Source organism: Pseudophryne corroboree, chromosome 3 (assembly GCF_028390025.1).
Source record: "Pseudophryne corroboree isolate aPseCor3 chromosome 3, aPseCor3.hap2, whole genome shotgun sequence".
Lineage (NCBI taxonomy): Eukaryota > Metazoa > Chordata > Amphibia > Anura > Myobatrachidae > Pseudophryne > Pseudophryne corroboree.
The window spans coordinates 72770276-72786796 of NC_086446.1; positions in this window are offsets into that span (position 1 = coordinate 72770276).

Sequence of the window (16521 nt, forward strand, 5' to 3'; positions counted from 1 at the left end):
CTGTGCTGCATTATTGTGAGCAGTATATATTAGGACAGTGCAGAATTTTGGTGACCAGCAGTATACATATAGTACAGTAGGCCATTGCTGTACCTTGCTGCTCTGTGTCAAGTATACTATCTCTGTGCTGCATTATTGTGAGCAGTATATAGCAGGACATTGCAGGATTTTGGTGACCAGCAGTATACATATAGTACAGTACAGTACAGTAGGCCATTGCTGTATCTTGCAGCTCTGTGTCAGGTATACTATTTCTGTGCTGCATTATTGTGAGCAGTATATAGTAGGATATTGCAGCATTTTGGTGACCAGCAGTATACATATAGTACATTACAGTAGGCCATTGCTATATCTTGCAGCTCTATGTCAAGTATACTGTCTCTATGCTGCATTATTGTGAGCAGTATATAGTAGGATATTTCAGCAATTTGGTGAACAGCAGAATACATATAGTACAGTACAGTAGGCCATTGCTGTATCTTGCAGATCTGTGTCAAGTATACAATCTCTGTGCTTCGTTATTGTGAGCAGTGTATAGTAGGACAGTGCAGCATTTTGGTGACCAGCAGTATACATATAGTACAGTAGGCCATTGCTGTATCTTGCAGCTCTGTGTCAAGTATAGTATCTCTGTGCTGCATTATTGTGAGCAGTATATAGTAGGACAGTGCAGCATTTTGGTGACCAGCAGTATACATATAGTACAGTTCAGTAGGCCATTGCTGTATCTTGTAGCTCTGTGTCAAGTACACTATGTCTGTGCAGCATTATTTTAAGCAGTATATAGTGGGACAGTGCAGAATTTTGGTGAACATCAGTATATATATAGTACAGTACAGTAGACCATTGCTGTATCTTGCAGCTCTGTGTCAAGTATACTATTTCGTGCTGCATTATTGTGAGCAGTATATAGTAGGACAGTGCAGCATTTTGGTGACCAGCAGTATACATATAGTACAGTTCAGTAGGCCATTGCTGTATCTTGTAGCTCTGTGTCAAGTACACTATGTCTGTGCAGCATTATTTTAAGCAGTATATAGTGGGACAGTGCAGAATTTTGGTGAACATAAGTATACATATAGTACAGTACAGTAGGCCATTGCTGTAGCTTGCAGCTCTGTGTCAAGTATACTATATCTGTGCTGCATTATTGTGAGCAGTATATAGTAGGACAGTGCAGAATTTTGGTGATCAGCAGTATACATATAGTACAGTACAGTAGGCCATTGCTGTATCTTGCAGCTCTGTGTCAAGTATACTATCCCTGTGCTGCATTATTGTGAGCTGTATATAGTAAGACAGTGCAGCATTTTGGTGACCAGAAGTATTCATATAGTACAGTACAGTACAGTAGGCCATTGCTGTATCTTACTGCTCTGTGTCAAGTATACTATCACTGTGCTGCATTATTGTGAGCAGTTTATAGAAGGACAGTGCAGCATTTTGGTGACCAGCTGTATACATATAATACAGTACATTAGGCCATTGCTGTAACTTGTAGCTCTGGGTCAAGTATACTATCTCTGTGCTGCATTATTGTGAGCAGTATATAGTAGGACATTGCAGGATTTTGGTGACCAGCAGTATACATATAGTACAGTACAGTAGGCCATTGCTGTATCTTGCTGCTCTTTGTCAAGTATACTATCTATGTGCTGCATTATAGTGAGCAGTATATAGTAGGACAGTGCAGATTTTTGGTGACCAGCAGTATACATATAGTTAAGTACAGTAGGCCATTTCTGTATCTTGAAGCTATGTGTCAAGTATACTATCTCTGTGCTGCATTATTGTGAGCAGTATATAGTAGGTCATTGCAGAATTTCGGTGACCAGCAGTAGACATATAGTAAAGGACAGTAGGCCATTTCTGTATCTTGCTGCTCTTTGTCAAGTATACTATCTATGTGCTGCATTATTGTGAGCAGTATATAGTAGGACAGTGCAGCATTTTGGTGACCAGCAGTATACATATAGAACAGTACAGTAGGCCATTGCTGTATCTTGCAGCTCTGTGTCAAGTATACTATCTCTGTGCAGCATTATTGTGAGCAGTATATAGTGGGACAGTGCAGCATTTTGGTGACCAGCAGGATACATATAGTACAGTACAGTAGGCCATTGCTGCATCTTGCAGGTCTGTGTCAAGTATACTATCTCTGTGCTGCATTATTGTGAGCAGTATTTAGTAGAATATTGCAACATTTTGGTGACCAGCATTATACATATAGTACAGTACAGTAGGCCATTCCTGTATCTTGCAGTTCTATGTCAAGTATACTGTTTCTGTGCTTCATTATTGTGAGCAATATATAGTAGGATATTGCAGCAATTTGGTGAACAGAAGTATACATATAGTACAGTACAGTAGGCAATTGCTGTATATTGCAGATCTATGGCAAGTATACTATCTCTGTGCTGCATTATAGTGAGCAGTATATACTAGGACAGTGCAGAATTTTGGTGACCAGCAGTATATATATAGTACAGTAGGCCATTGCTGTACCTTGCTGCTCTGTGTCAAGTATACTATCTCTGTGCTGCATTATTGTGAGCAGTATATAGTAGGACAGTGCAGAATTTTGGTGACCAGCAGTATACATATAGTACAGTAGGCCATTGCTGTACCTTGCTGATCTGTGTCAAGTATACTATCTCTGTGCTACATTATTGTGAGCTGTATATAGTAGGACATTGCAGGATTTTGGTGACCAGCAGTATAAATATAGTACAGTACAGTAGGCCATTGCTGTAACTTGCAGCTCTGTGTCAAGTATACTATCTCTGTGCTGCATTATTGTGAGCTGTATATAGTAGGACAGTGCAGCATTTTGGTGACAAGAAGTATTCATATAGTACAGTACAGTAGGCCATAGCTGTATCTTGCTGCTCTGTGTCAAGTATACTATCTCTGTGCTGCATTATTGTGAGCAGTTTATAGAAGGACAGTGCAGCATTTTGGTGACCAGCTGTATACATATAATACAGTACATTAGGCCATTGCTGTAACTTGTAGCTCTGGGTCAAGTATACTATCTCTGTGCTGCATTATTGTGAGCAGTATATAGTAGGACATTGCAGGATTTTGGTGACCAGCAGTATACATATAGTACAGTACAGTAGGCCATTGCTGTATCTTGCAGCTCTGTGTCAAGTATACTATCTCTGTGCTGCATTATAGTGAGCAGTATATAGTAGGACAGTGCAGATTTTTGGTGACCAGCAGTATACGTATAGTTAAGTACAGTAGGCCATTTCTGTATCTTGAAGCTATGTGTCAAGTATACTATCTCTGTGCTGCATTATTGTGAGCAGTATATAGTAGGTCATTGCAGAATTTCGGTGACCAGCAGTATACATATAGTAAAGGACAGTAGGCCATTTCTGTATCTTGCTGCTCTTTGTCAAGTATACTATCTATGTGCTGCATTATTGTGAGCAGTATATAGTAGGACAGTGCAGCATTTTGGTGACCAGCAGTATACATATAGAACAGTACAGTAGGCGATTGCTGTATCTTGCAGCTCTGTGTCAAGTATACTATCTCTGTGCAGCATTATTGTGAGCAGTATATAGTGGGACAGTGCAGCATTTTGGTGACCAGCAGGATACATATAGTACAGTACAGTAGGCCATTGCTGCATCTTGCAGGTCTGTGTCAAGTATACTATCTCTGTGCTGCATTATTGTGAGCAGTATTTAGAAGAATATTGCAACATTTTGGTGACCAGCATTATACATATAGTACAGTACAGTAGACCATTCCTGTATCTTGCAGTTCTATGTCAAGTATACTGTTTCTGTGCTGCATTATTGTGAGCAATATATAGTAGGATATTGCAGCAATTTGGTGACCAGCAGTATACATATAGTACAGTACAGTAGGCAATTGCTGTATATTGCAGATCTATGGCAAGTATACTATCTCTGTGCAGCATTATAGTGAGCAGTATATACTAGGACAGTGTAGAATTTTGGTGACCAGCAGTATACATATAGAGTACAGTAGGCTATTGCTGTACCTTGCTACTCTGTGTCAAGTATACTATCTCTGTGCTGCATTATTGTGAGCAGTATATAGTAGGACATTGCAGAATTTTGGTGACCAGCAGTATACATATAGTACAGTTGGCCATTGCTGTACCTTGCTGCTCTGTGTCAAGTATACTATTTCTGTGCTGCATTATTGTGAGCAGTATATAGTAGGACATTGCAGGATTTTGGTGACCAGCAGTATACACATAGTACAGTACAGTAGGCCATTGCTGTATCTTGCAGCTCTGTGTCAAGTATACTATTTCTGTGCTGCATTATTGTGAGCAGTATATAGTAGGATATTGCAGCATTTTGGTGACCAGCAGTATACATATAGTACCGTACAGTAGGCCATTGCTGTATCTTGCAGCTCTGTGTCAAGTATACTGTCTCTGTGCTGCATTATTGTGAGCAGTATATAGTAGGATATTGCAGCAATTTGGTCAACAGCAGAATACATATATTACAGTACAGTAGGCCATTGCTGTATCTTGCAGATCTGTGTCAAGTATACAATCTCTGTGCTTTGTTATTGTGAGCAGTGTATAGTAGGACAGTGCAGCATTTTGGTGACCAGCAGTATACATATAGTACAGTACAGTCGGCCATTGCTGTATCTTGCAGCTCTGTGTCAAGTATACTATCCCTGTGCTGCATTATTGTGAGCTGTATATAGTAGGACAGTGCAGCATTTTGGTGACCAGAAGTATTCATATAGTACAGTACAGTAGGCCATTGCTGTATCTTACTGCTCTGTGTCAAGTATACTATCTCTGTGCTGCATTATTGTGAGCAGTTTATAGAAGGACAGTGCAGCATTTTGGTGACCAACTGTATACATATATAGTACATTAGGCCATTGCTGTAACTTGTAGCTCTGGGTCAAGTATACTATCTCTGTGCTGCATTATTGTGAGCAGTATATAGTAGGACATTGCAGGATTTTCGTGACCAGCAGTATACATATAGTACAGTACAGTAGGCCATTGCTGTATCTTGCAGCTCTGTGTCAAGTATACTATCTCTGTGCTGCATTATAGTGAGCAGTATATAGTAGGACAGTGCAGATTTTTGGTGACCAGCAGTATACGTATAGTTAAGTACAGTAGGCCATTGCTGTATCTTGAAGCTATGTGTCAAGTATACTATCTCTGTGCTGCATTATTGTGAGCAGTATATAGTAGGTCATTGTAGAATTTCGGTGACCAGCAGTATACATATAGTAAAGGACAGTAGGCCATTTCTGTATCTTGCTGCTCTTTGTCAAGTATACTATCTATGTGCTGCATTATTGTGATCAGTATATAGTAGGACAGTGCATCATTTTGGTGACCAGCAGTATACATATAGTACAGTACAGTAGGCCATTTCTGTATCTTGCAGCTCTGTGTCAAGTACACTATCTCTGTGCAGCATTATTGTGAGCAGTATATAGTGGGACAGTGCAGCATTTTGGTGACCAGCAGGATACATATAGTACAGTACAGTAGGCCATTGCTGTATCTTGCAGTTCTGTGTCAAGTATACTATCTCTGTGCTGCATTATTGTGAGCAGTATTTAGTAGAATATTGCAACATTTTGGTGACCAGCAGTATACATATAGTATAGTACAGTAGGCCATTCCTGTATCTTGCAGTTCTATGTCAAGTATACTGTTTCTGTGCTGCATTATTGTGAGCAGTATATAGTAGGACATTGCAGGATTTTGGTGACCAGCAGTATACATATAGTACAGTACAGTAGGCCATTGCTGTATCTTGCAGCTCTGTGTCAAGTATACTATCTCTGTGCTGCATTATTTTGAGCTGTATATAGTAGGACAGTGCAGCATTTTGGTGACCAGAAGTATTCATATAGTACAGTACAGTACAGTAGGCCATTGCTGTATCTTGCAGGTCTGTGTCAAGTATACTATCTCTGTGCAGCATTATTGTGAGCAGTATATAGTGGGACAGTGCAGCATTTTGGTGACCAGCAGTATACATATAGTACAGTACAGAAGGCCATTCCTGTATCTTGCAGTTCTATGTCAAGTATACTGTTTCTGTGCTGCATTATTGTGAGCAATATATAGTAGGATATTGCAGCAATTTGGTGACCAGCAGTATACATATAGTACAGTACAGTAGGCCATTGCTGTATATTGCAGATCTGTGGCAAGTATACTATCTCTGTGCTGCATTATAGTGAGCAGTATATACTAGGACAGTGCAGAATTTTGGTGACCAGCAGTATACATATAGAACAGTATGCCATTGCTGTACCTTGCTGCTCTGTGTCAAGTATACTATCTCTGTGCTGCATTATTGTGAGCAGTATATAGTAGGACAGTGCAGATTTTTGGTGACCAGCAGTATACATATAGTACAGTAGGCCATTGCTGTACCTTGCTGCTCTGTGTCAAGTATACTATCTCTGTGCTGCATTATTGTGAGCAGTTTATAGAAGGACAGTGCAGCATTTTGGTGACCAGCTGTGTACATATAATACAGTACATTAGGCCATTGCTGTAACTTGTAGCTCTGGGTCAAGTATACTATCTCTGTGCTGCATTATTGTGAGCAGTATATAGTAGGACAGTGCAGATTTTTGGTGACCAGCAGTATACGTATAGTTAAGTACAGTAGGCCATTGCTGTATCTTGAAGCTATGTGTCAAGTATACTATCGCTGTGCTGCATTATTGTGAGCAGTAGATAGTAGGTCATTGCAGAATTTCGGTGACAAGCAGTATACATATAGTAAAGGACAGTAGGCCATTTCTGTATCTTGCTGCTCTTTGTCAAGTATACTATCTATGTGCTGCATTATTGTGAGCAGTATATAGTAGGACAGTGCATCATTTTGGTGACCAGCAGTATACATATAGTACAGTACAGTAGGCCATTGCTGTATCTTGCAGGTCTGTGTCAAGTATACTATCTCTGTGCTGCATTATTGTGAGCAGTATATAGTAGAATATTGCAACATTTTGGTGACCAGTAGTATACATATAGTACAGTACAGTAGGCCATTCCTGTATCTTGCAGTTCTATGTCAAGTATACTGTTTCTGTGCTTCATTATTGTGAGCAGTATATACTAGGACAGTGCAGAATTTTGGTGACCAGCAGTATATATATAGTACAGTAGGCCATTGCTGTACCTTGCTGCTCTATGTCAAGTATACTATCTCTGTGCTGCATTATTGTGAGCAGTATATAGTAGGACAGTGCAGAATTTTGGTGACCAGCAGTATACATATAGTACAGTAGGCCATTGCTGTACTTTGCTGATCTGTGTCAAGTATACTATCTCTGTGCTACATTATTGTGAGCTGTATATAGTAGGACATTGCAGGATTTTGGTGACCAGCAGTATACATATAGTACAGTACAGTAGGCCATTGCTGTATCTTGCAGCTCTGTGTCAAGTATACTATCTCTGTGCTGCATTATTGTGAGCTGTATATAGTAGGACAGTGCAGCATTTTGGTGACAAGAAGTATTCATATAGTACAGTACAGTAGGCCATTGCTGTATCTTGCTGCTCTGTGTCAAGTATACTATCTCTGTGCTGCATTATTGTGAGCAGTTTATAGAAGGACAGTGCAGCATTTTGGTGACCAGCTGTATACATATAATACAGTACATTAGGCCATTGCTGTAACTTGTAGCTCTGGGTCAAGTATACTATCTCTGTGCTGCATTATTGTGAGCAGTATATAGTAGGACATTGCAGGATTTTGGTGACCAGCAGTATACATATAGTACAGTACAGTAGGCCATTGCTGTATCTTGCAGCTCTGTGTCAAGTATACTATCTCTGTGCTGCATTATAGTGAGCAGTATATAGTAGGACAGTGCAGATTTTTGGTGACCAGCAGTATACGTATAGTTAAGCACAGTAGGCCATTTCTGTATCTTGAAGCTATGTGTCAAGTATACTATCTCTGTGCTGCATTATTGTGAGCAGTATATAGTAGGTCATTGCAGAATTTCGGTGACCAGCAGTATACATATAGTAAAGGACAGTAGGCCATTTCTGTATCTTGCTGCTCTTTGTCAAGTATACTATCTATGTGCTGCATTATTGTGAGCAGTATATAGTAGGACAGTGCAGCATTTTGGTGACCAGCAGTATACATATAGAACAGTACAGTAGGCCATTGCTGTATCTTGCAGCTCTGTGTCAAGTATACTATCTCTGTGCAGCATTATTGTGAGCAGTATATAGTGGGACAGTGCAGCATTTTGGTGACCAGCAGTATACATATAGTACAGTAGGCCATTGCTGTACCTTGCTGCTCTGTGTCAAGTATACTATCTCTGTGCTGCATTATTGTGAGCAGTTTATAGAAGGACAGTGCAGCATATTGGTGACCAGCTGTATACATATAATACAGTACATTAGGCCATTGCTGTAACTTGTAGCTCTGGGTCAAGTATACTATCTCTGTGCTGCATTATTGTGAGCAGTATATAGTAGGACAGTGCAGATTTTTGGTGACCAGCAGTATACGTATAGTTAAGTACAGTAGGCCATTGCTGTATCTTGAAGCTATGTGTCAAGTATACTATTGCTGTGCTGCATTATTGTGAGCAGTAGATAGTAGGTCATTGCAGAATTTCGGTGACCAGCAGTATACATAAAGTACAGTACAGTAGGCCATTGCTGTATCTTGCAGGTCTGTGTCAAGTATACTATCTCTGTGCTGCATTATTGTGAGCAGTATATAGTAGAATATTGCAACATTTTGGTGACCAGTAGTATACATATAGTACAGTACAGTAGGCCATTCCTTTATCTTGATTTTCTATGTCAAGTATACTGTTTCTGTGCTTCATTATTGTGAGTAATATATAGTAGGATATTGCGGCAATTTGGTGAACAGAAGTATACATATAGTACAGTACAGTAGGCAATTGCTGTATATTGCAGATCTATGGCAAGTATGCTATCTCTGTGCTGCATTATAGTGAGCAGTATATACTAGGACAGTGCAGAATTTTGGTGACCAGCAGTATATATATAGTACAGTAGGCCATTGCTGTACCTTGCTGCTCTGTGTCAAGTATACTATCTCTGTGCTGCATTATTGTGAGCAGTATATAGTAGGACAGTGCAGAATTTTGGTGACCAGCAGTATACATATAGTACAGTAGGCCATTGCTGTACCTTGCTGCTCTGTGTCAAGTATACTATCTCTGTGCTGCATTATTGTGAGCAGTATATTGTAGGTCAGTGCAGAATTTCGGTGACCAGCAGTATACATATAGTAAAGGACAGTAGGCCATTGCTGTATCTTGCAGCTCTGTGTCAAGTATACTATCTCTGTGCTGCATTATTGTGAGCTGTATATAGTAGGACAGTGCAGCATTTTGGTGACCAGCAGTATACATATAGTACAGCACCGTAGGCCATTGCTGTATCTTGCAGCTCTGTTTAAAGTACACCATCTCTGTGCAGCATTATTGTGAGCAGTATATAGTGGGACAGTGCAGCATTTTGGTGACCAGCAGTATACATATAGGCCCTCATTCCGAGTTGTTCGCTCGTTATTTTTTTCTCGCAACGGAGCGATTAGTCGCTAATGCGCATGCGCAATGTACGCAGTGCGACTGCGCCAAGTAAATTTGCTATGCAGTTAGGTAATTTACTCGCGGCATTACGAGGTTTTTCCTTCGTTCTGGTGATCGTAATGTGATTGACAGGAAGTGTTTGTTTCTGGGCGGTAACTGGCCATTTTATGGGTGTGTGTGAAAAAACGCTACAGTTTCTGGAAAAAACGCGGTAGTGGCTGTAGAAACGGAGGAGTGTCTGGGCGAACGCTGGGTGTGTTTGTGACGTCAAACCAGGAACGACAAGCACTGAACTGTTCGCAGATGCCGAGTAAGTGTGGAGCTACTCAGAAACTGCTAAGAAGTGTCTATTCACAATTTTGAGAATCTTTCGTTCGCAATTTTGATAAGCTAAGATTCACTCCCAGTAGGCGGCGGCTTAGCGTGTGCAAAGCTGCTAAAAGCAGATTGCGAGCGAACAACTCGGAATGACCACCATAGTACAGTACAGTAGGACATTGCTGTATCTTGCAACTCTGTGTCAAGTATACTATCTCTGTGCTGCATTATTGTGAGCAGTATATAGTAGGACAGTGCAGGATTTTGGTGACCAGCAGTATACATATAGTACAGTAGGCCATTGCTGTATCTTGCAGCTCTGTGTAAGTATACTATCTCTGTGCTGCATTATTTTGAGACGTTTATAGAAGGACAGTGCAGAATTTTGGTGACCAGCTGTATACATATAATACAGTACAGTAGGCCATTGCTGTATCTTACAGCTCTGTGTCAAGTATACTATGTCTGTGCTGCATTATTGTGAGCAGTATATAGTAGGACATTGCAGGATTTTGGTGACCAGCAATATACATATAGTACAGTAAGCCATTGCTGTATCTTGCAGCTCTGTGTCAAGAATACTATCTCTGTGCTGCATTATTGTGAGCAGTATATATTAGGACAGTGCAGAATTTTGGTGACCAGCAGTATACATATAGTACAGTACAGTAGGCCATTGCTGTATTTTGCAGCTCTGTGTCAAGTATGCAATCTCTGTGCAGCATTATTGTGAGCAGTATATAGTAGGCAGTGCAGCATTTTGTGACCAGCAGTATACATATAGTACAGTACAGTAGGCCATTGCTGTATCTTGCAGCTCTGTGACAAGTATACTACCTCTGTGCTGCATTATTGTGAGCAGTATATAGTAGGACAGTGGAGCATTTTGGTGACCAGCAGTATACATATATTACAGTACAGTAGGCCATTGCTGTATCTTGCTGCTCTGTGTCAAGTATACTATCTTTGTGCTGCATTATTGTGAGCAGTATATAGTAGGACAGTGCAGGATTTTGGTAACCAGCAGTATACATATAGTACAGTAGGCCATTGCTGTATCTTGCAGCTCTGTGTCAAGTATACTATTTCTGTGCTGCATTATTGTGAGCAGTATATAGTAGGTCAGTGCAGAATTTCGGTGACCAGCAGTATACATATAGTAAAGGTCAGTAGGCCATTGTTCTATCTTGCTGCTCTGTGTCAAGTATACTATCTCTGTGCTGCATTATTGTGAGCAGTATATAGTAGGACAGTGCAGCATTTTGGTGACCAGCAGTGTACATATAGTACAGTACAGTATGCCATTGCTGTATTTTGCAGCTCTGTGTCAAGTATGTAATCTCTGTGCAGCATTATTGTGAGCAGTATATAGTAGGACAGTGCAGCATTTTGTGACCAGCCGTATACATATAGTACAGTACAGTAGGCCATTGCTGTATCTTGCAGCTCTGTGACAAGTATACTACCTCTGTGCTGCATTATTGTGAGCAGTATATAGTAGGACAGTGCAGGATTTTGGTGACCAGCAGTATACATATATTACAGTACAGTAGGCCATTGCTGTATCTTGCTGCTGTGTGTTTAGTATATTAACTCTGTGCTGTATTATTGTGAGCAGTTTATAGTAGGACAGTGCAGCATTTTGGTGACAAGCAGTATACATATAGTACAGTATAGTAGGCCATTGCTGTATCTTGCAAACCTGTGTCAAGTATACTATCTCTGTGCTGCATTATTGTGAGCAGTATATAGTAGGACAGTGCAGAATTTTGGTGACCAGCAGTATACATATAGTACAGTAGGCCATTGCTGTACCTTGCTGCTCTGTGTCAAGTATACTATCTCTGTGCTGCATTATTGTGAGCTGTATATAGTAGGACATTGTAGGATTTTGGTGACCAGCAGTATACATATAGTACAGTAGGCCATTGCTGTATCTTGCAGCTCTGTGTCAAGTATACTATCTCTATGCTGCATTATTGTGAGCTGTATATCGTAGGACAGTGCAGCATTTTGGTGACCAGAAGTATTCATATAGTACAGTACAGTAGGCCATTGCTGTATCTTGCTGCTCTGTGTCAAGTATACTATCTCTGTGCTGCATTATTGTGAGCAGTTTATAGAAGGACAGTGCAGCATTTTGGTGACCAGCTGTATACATATAATACAGTACATTAGGCCATTGCTGTAACTTTTAGCTCTGGGTCAAGTATACTATCTCTGTGCTGCATTATTGTGAGCAGTATATAGTAGGACATTGCAGGATTTTGGTGACCAGCAGTATACATATAGCACAGTACAGTAGGTCATTGCTGTATCTTGCAGCTCTGTGTCAAGTATACTATCTCTGTGCTGCATTATAGTGAGCAGTATATAGTAGGTCAGTGCAGCTATTTTGGTGACCAGCAGTATACGTATAGTTAAGTACAGTAGGCCATTGCTGTATCTTGCAGCTCTGTGTCAAGTATACTATCTCTGTGCTGCATTATAGTGAGCAGTATATAGTAGGACAGTGCAGCTTTTTGGTGACCAGCAGTATGCATATAGTACAGTACAGTAGGCCATTGCTGTATTTTGCAGCTCTGTGTCAAGTATGCAATCTCTGTGCAGCATTATTGTGAGCAGTATATAGTAGGACAGTGCAGCATTTTGTGACCAGCAGTATACATATAGTACAGTACAGTAGGCCATTGCTGTATCTTGCAGCTCTGTGACAAGTATACTACCTCTGTGCTGCATTATTGTGAGCAGTATATAGTAGGACAGTGGAGCATTTTGGTGACCAGCAGTATACATATATTACAGTACAGTAGGCCATTGCTGTATCTTGAAGCTCTGTGTTTAATATACTATCTCTGTGCTGCATTATTGTGAGCAGTATAAAGTAGGACAGTGCAGCATTTTGGTGACCAGAAGTATTCATATAGTACAGTACAGTAGGCCATTGCTGTATCTTGCTGCTCTGTGTCAAGTATACTATCTTTGTGCTGCATTATTGTGAGCAGTATATAGTAGGACAGTGCAGGATTTTGGTAACCAGCAGTATACATATAGTACAGTAGGCCATTGCTGTATCTTGCAGCTCTGTGTCAAGTATACTATTTCTGTGCTGCATTATTGTGAGCAGTATATAGTAGGTCAGTGCAGAATTTCGGTGACCAGCAGTATACATATAGTAAAGGACAGTAGGCCATTGTTCTATCTTGCTGCTCTCTGTCAAGTATACTATCTCTGTGCTGCATTATTGTGAGCAGTATATAGTAGGACAGTGCAACATTTTGGTGACCAGCAGTATACATATAGTACAGTACAGTATGCCATTGCTGTATTTTGCAGCTCTGTGTCAAGTATGTAATCTCTGTGCAGCATTATTGTGAGCAGTATATAGTAGGACAGTGCAGCATTTTGTGACCAGCCGTATACATATAGTACAGTACAGTAGGCCATTGCTGTATCTTGCAGCTCTGTGACAAGTATACTACCTCTGTGCTGCATTATTGTGAGCAGTATATAGTAGGACAGTGCAGGATTTTGGTGACCAGCAGTATACATATATTACAGTACAGTAGGCCATTGCTGTATCTTGCTGCTGTGTGTTTAGTATATTATCTCTGTGCTGTATTATTGTGAGCAGTTTATAGTAGGACAGTGCAGCATTTTGGTGACAAGCAGTATACATATAGTACAGTACAGTAGGCCATTTCTGTATCTTGCAACTCTGTGTCAAGTATACTATCTCTGTGCTGCATTATTGTGAGCAGCATATAGTAGGACAGTGCAGAATTTTGGTGACCAGCAGTATACATATAGTACAGTAGGCCATTGCTGTACCTTGCTGCTCTGTGTCAAGTATACTATCTCTGTGCTGCATTATTGTGAGCTGTATATAGTAGTACATTGCAGGATTTTGGTGACCAGCAGTATACATATAGTACAGTACAGTAGGCCATTGCTGTATCTTGCAGCTCTGTGTCAAGTATACTATCTCTGTGCTGCATTATTGTGAGCTGTATATAGTAGGACAGTGCAGCATTTTGGTGACCAGAAGTATTCATATAGTACAGTACAGTAGGCCATTGCTGTATCTTGCTGCTCTGTGTCAAGTATACTATCTCTGTGCTGCATTATTGCGAGCAGTTTATAGAAGGACAGTGCAGCATTTGGGTGACCAGCTGTATACATATAATACAGTACATTAGGCCATTGCTGTAACTTTTAGCTCTGGGTCAAGTATACTATCTCTGTGCTGCATTATTGTGAGCAGTATATAGTAGGACATTGCAGGATTTTGGTGACCAGCAGTATACATATAGCACAGTACAGTAGGTCATTGCTGTATCTTGCAGCTCTGTGTCAAGTATACTATCTCTGTGCTGCATTATAGTGAGCAGTATATAGTAGGTCAGTGCAGCTATTTTGGTGACCAGCAGTATACGTATAGTTAAGTACAGTAGGCCATTGCTGTATCTTGCAGCTCTGTGTCAAGTATACTATCTCTGTGCTGCATTATAGTGAGCAGTATATAGTAGGACAGTGCAGCTTTTTGGTGACCAGAAGTATACATATAGTACAGCACCGTAGGCCATTGCTGTATCTTGCAGCTCTGTTTCAAGTACACTATCTCTGTGCAGCATTATTGTGAGCAGTATTTAGTGGGACAGTGCAGCATTTTGGTGACCAGCAGTATACATATAGGCCCTCATTCCGAGTTGTTCGCTCGTTATTTTTTCTCACAACGGAGCGATTAGTCGCTAATCCGCATGCGCAATGTCCACAGTGCGACTGCGCCAAGTAAATTTGCTATGCAGTTAGGTAATTTACTCGCGGCATTACGAGGTTTTTTCTTCGTTCTGGTGATCTTAATGTGATTGACAGGAAGTGGTTGTTTCTGGGCGGAAACTGGACGTTTTATGGGTGTGTGTGAAAAAACGCTACAGTTTCTGGAAAAAACGCGGTAGTGGCTGTAGAAACGGAGGAGTGTCTGGGTGAACGATGGATGTGTTTGTGATGTCAAACCAGGAATGACAAGCACTGAACTGATCGCAGATGCCGAGTAAGTGTGGAGCTACTCAGAAACTGCTAAGAAGTGTCTATTCGCAATTTTGAGAATCTTTCGTTCGCAATTTTGATAAGCTAAGATTCACTCCCAGTAGGCGGCGGCTTAGCATGTGCAAAGCTGCTAAAAGCAGATTGCGAGCGAACAACTTGGAATGACCACCATAGTACAGTACAGTAGGCCATTGCTGTATCTTGCAGCTCTGTGTCAAGTATACTATTACTGTGCTGCATAATTGTGAGCAGTATATAGTAGGATATTGCAGCATTTTGGTGACCAGCAGTATACATATAGTACAGTAGGCCATTGCTGTACCTTGCTGCTCTGTGTCAAGTATACTATCTCTGTGCTGCATTATTGTGAGCAGTATATAGTAGGACATTGCAGCATTTTGGTGACCAGAAGTATTCATATAGTACAGTACAGTAGGCCATTGCTGTATCTTGCTGCTCTGTGTCAAGTATACTATCTCTGTGCTGCATTATTGTGAGCAGTTTATAGAAGGACAGTGCAGCATTTTGGTGGCCAGCTGTACACATATAATACAGTACATTAGGCCATTGCTGTAACTTGTAGCTCTGGGTCAAGTATACTATCTCTGTGCTGCATTATTGTGAGCAGTATATAGTAGGACATTGCAGGATTTTGGTGACCAGCAGTATACATATAGTACAGTACAGTAGGCCATTGCTGTATCTTGCAGCTCTGTGTCAAGTATACTATCTCTGTGCTGCATTATAGTGAGCAGTATATAGTAGGACAGTGTAGCTTTTTGGTGACCAGCAGTATACGTATAGTTAAGTATAGTAGGCCATTGCTGTATCTTGAAGCTATGTGTCAAGTATACTATCTCTATGCTGCATTATTGTGAGCAGTATATTGCAGGACAGTGCAGGATTTTGGTGACCAGCTCTATACATATCGTACAGTAGGCCATTGCTGTATCTTGCAGCTCTGTGTCAAGTATACTATCTTTGTGCTGCATTATTGTGAGCAGTATATAGTAGGACAGTGCAGCATTTTGGTGACCAGCAGTATACATATAGTACAGTACAGTAGGTCATTGCTGTATCTTGCAGCTCTGTGTCAAGTATACTATCTCTGTGCTGCATTATTGTGAGCAGTATATAGCAGGACAGTGCAGGATTTTGGTGACCAGCAATATACATATAGTACAGTAGGCCATTGCTGTATCTTGCAGCTCTGTGTCAAGTATACTATCTCTGTGCTGCATTATTGTGAGCAGTATATAGTAGATCAGTGCTGAATTTCGGTGACCAGCAGTATACATATAGTAAAGGACAGTAGGCCATTGCTGTATCTTGCAGCTCTGTGTCAAGTATACTATCTCTGTACTGCATTATTGTGAGCAGTATATAGTAGGACAGTGCAGCATTTTGGTGACCAGCAGTATACATATAGTACAGCACCGTAGGCCATTGCTGTATCTTGCAGCTCTGTTTCAAGTACACTATCTCTGTGCAGCATTATTGTGAGCAGTATATAGTAGGACAGTGCAGCATTTTGGTGACCAGCAGTATACATATAGTACA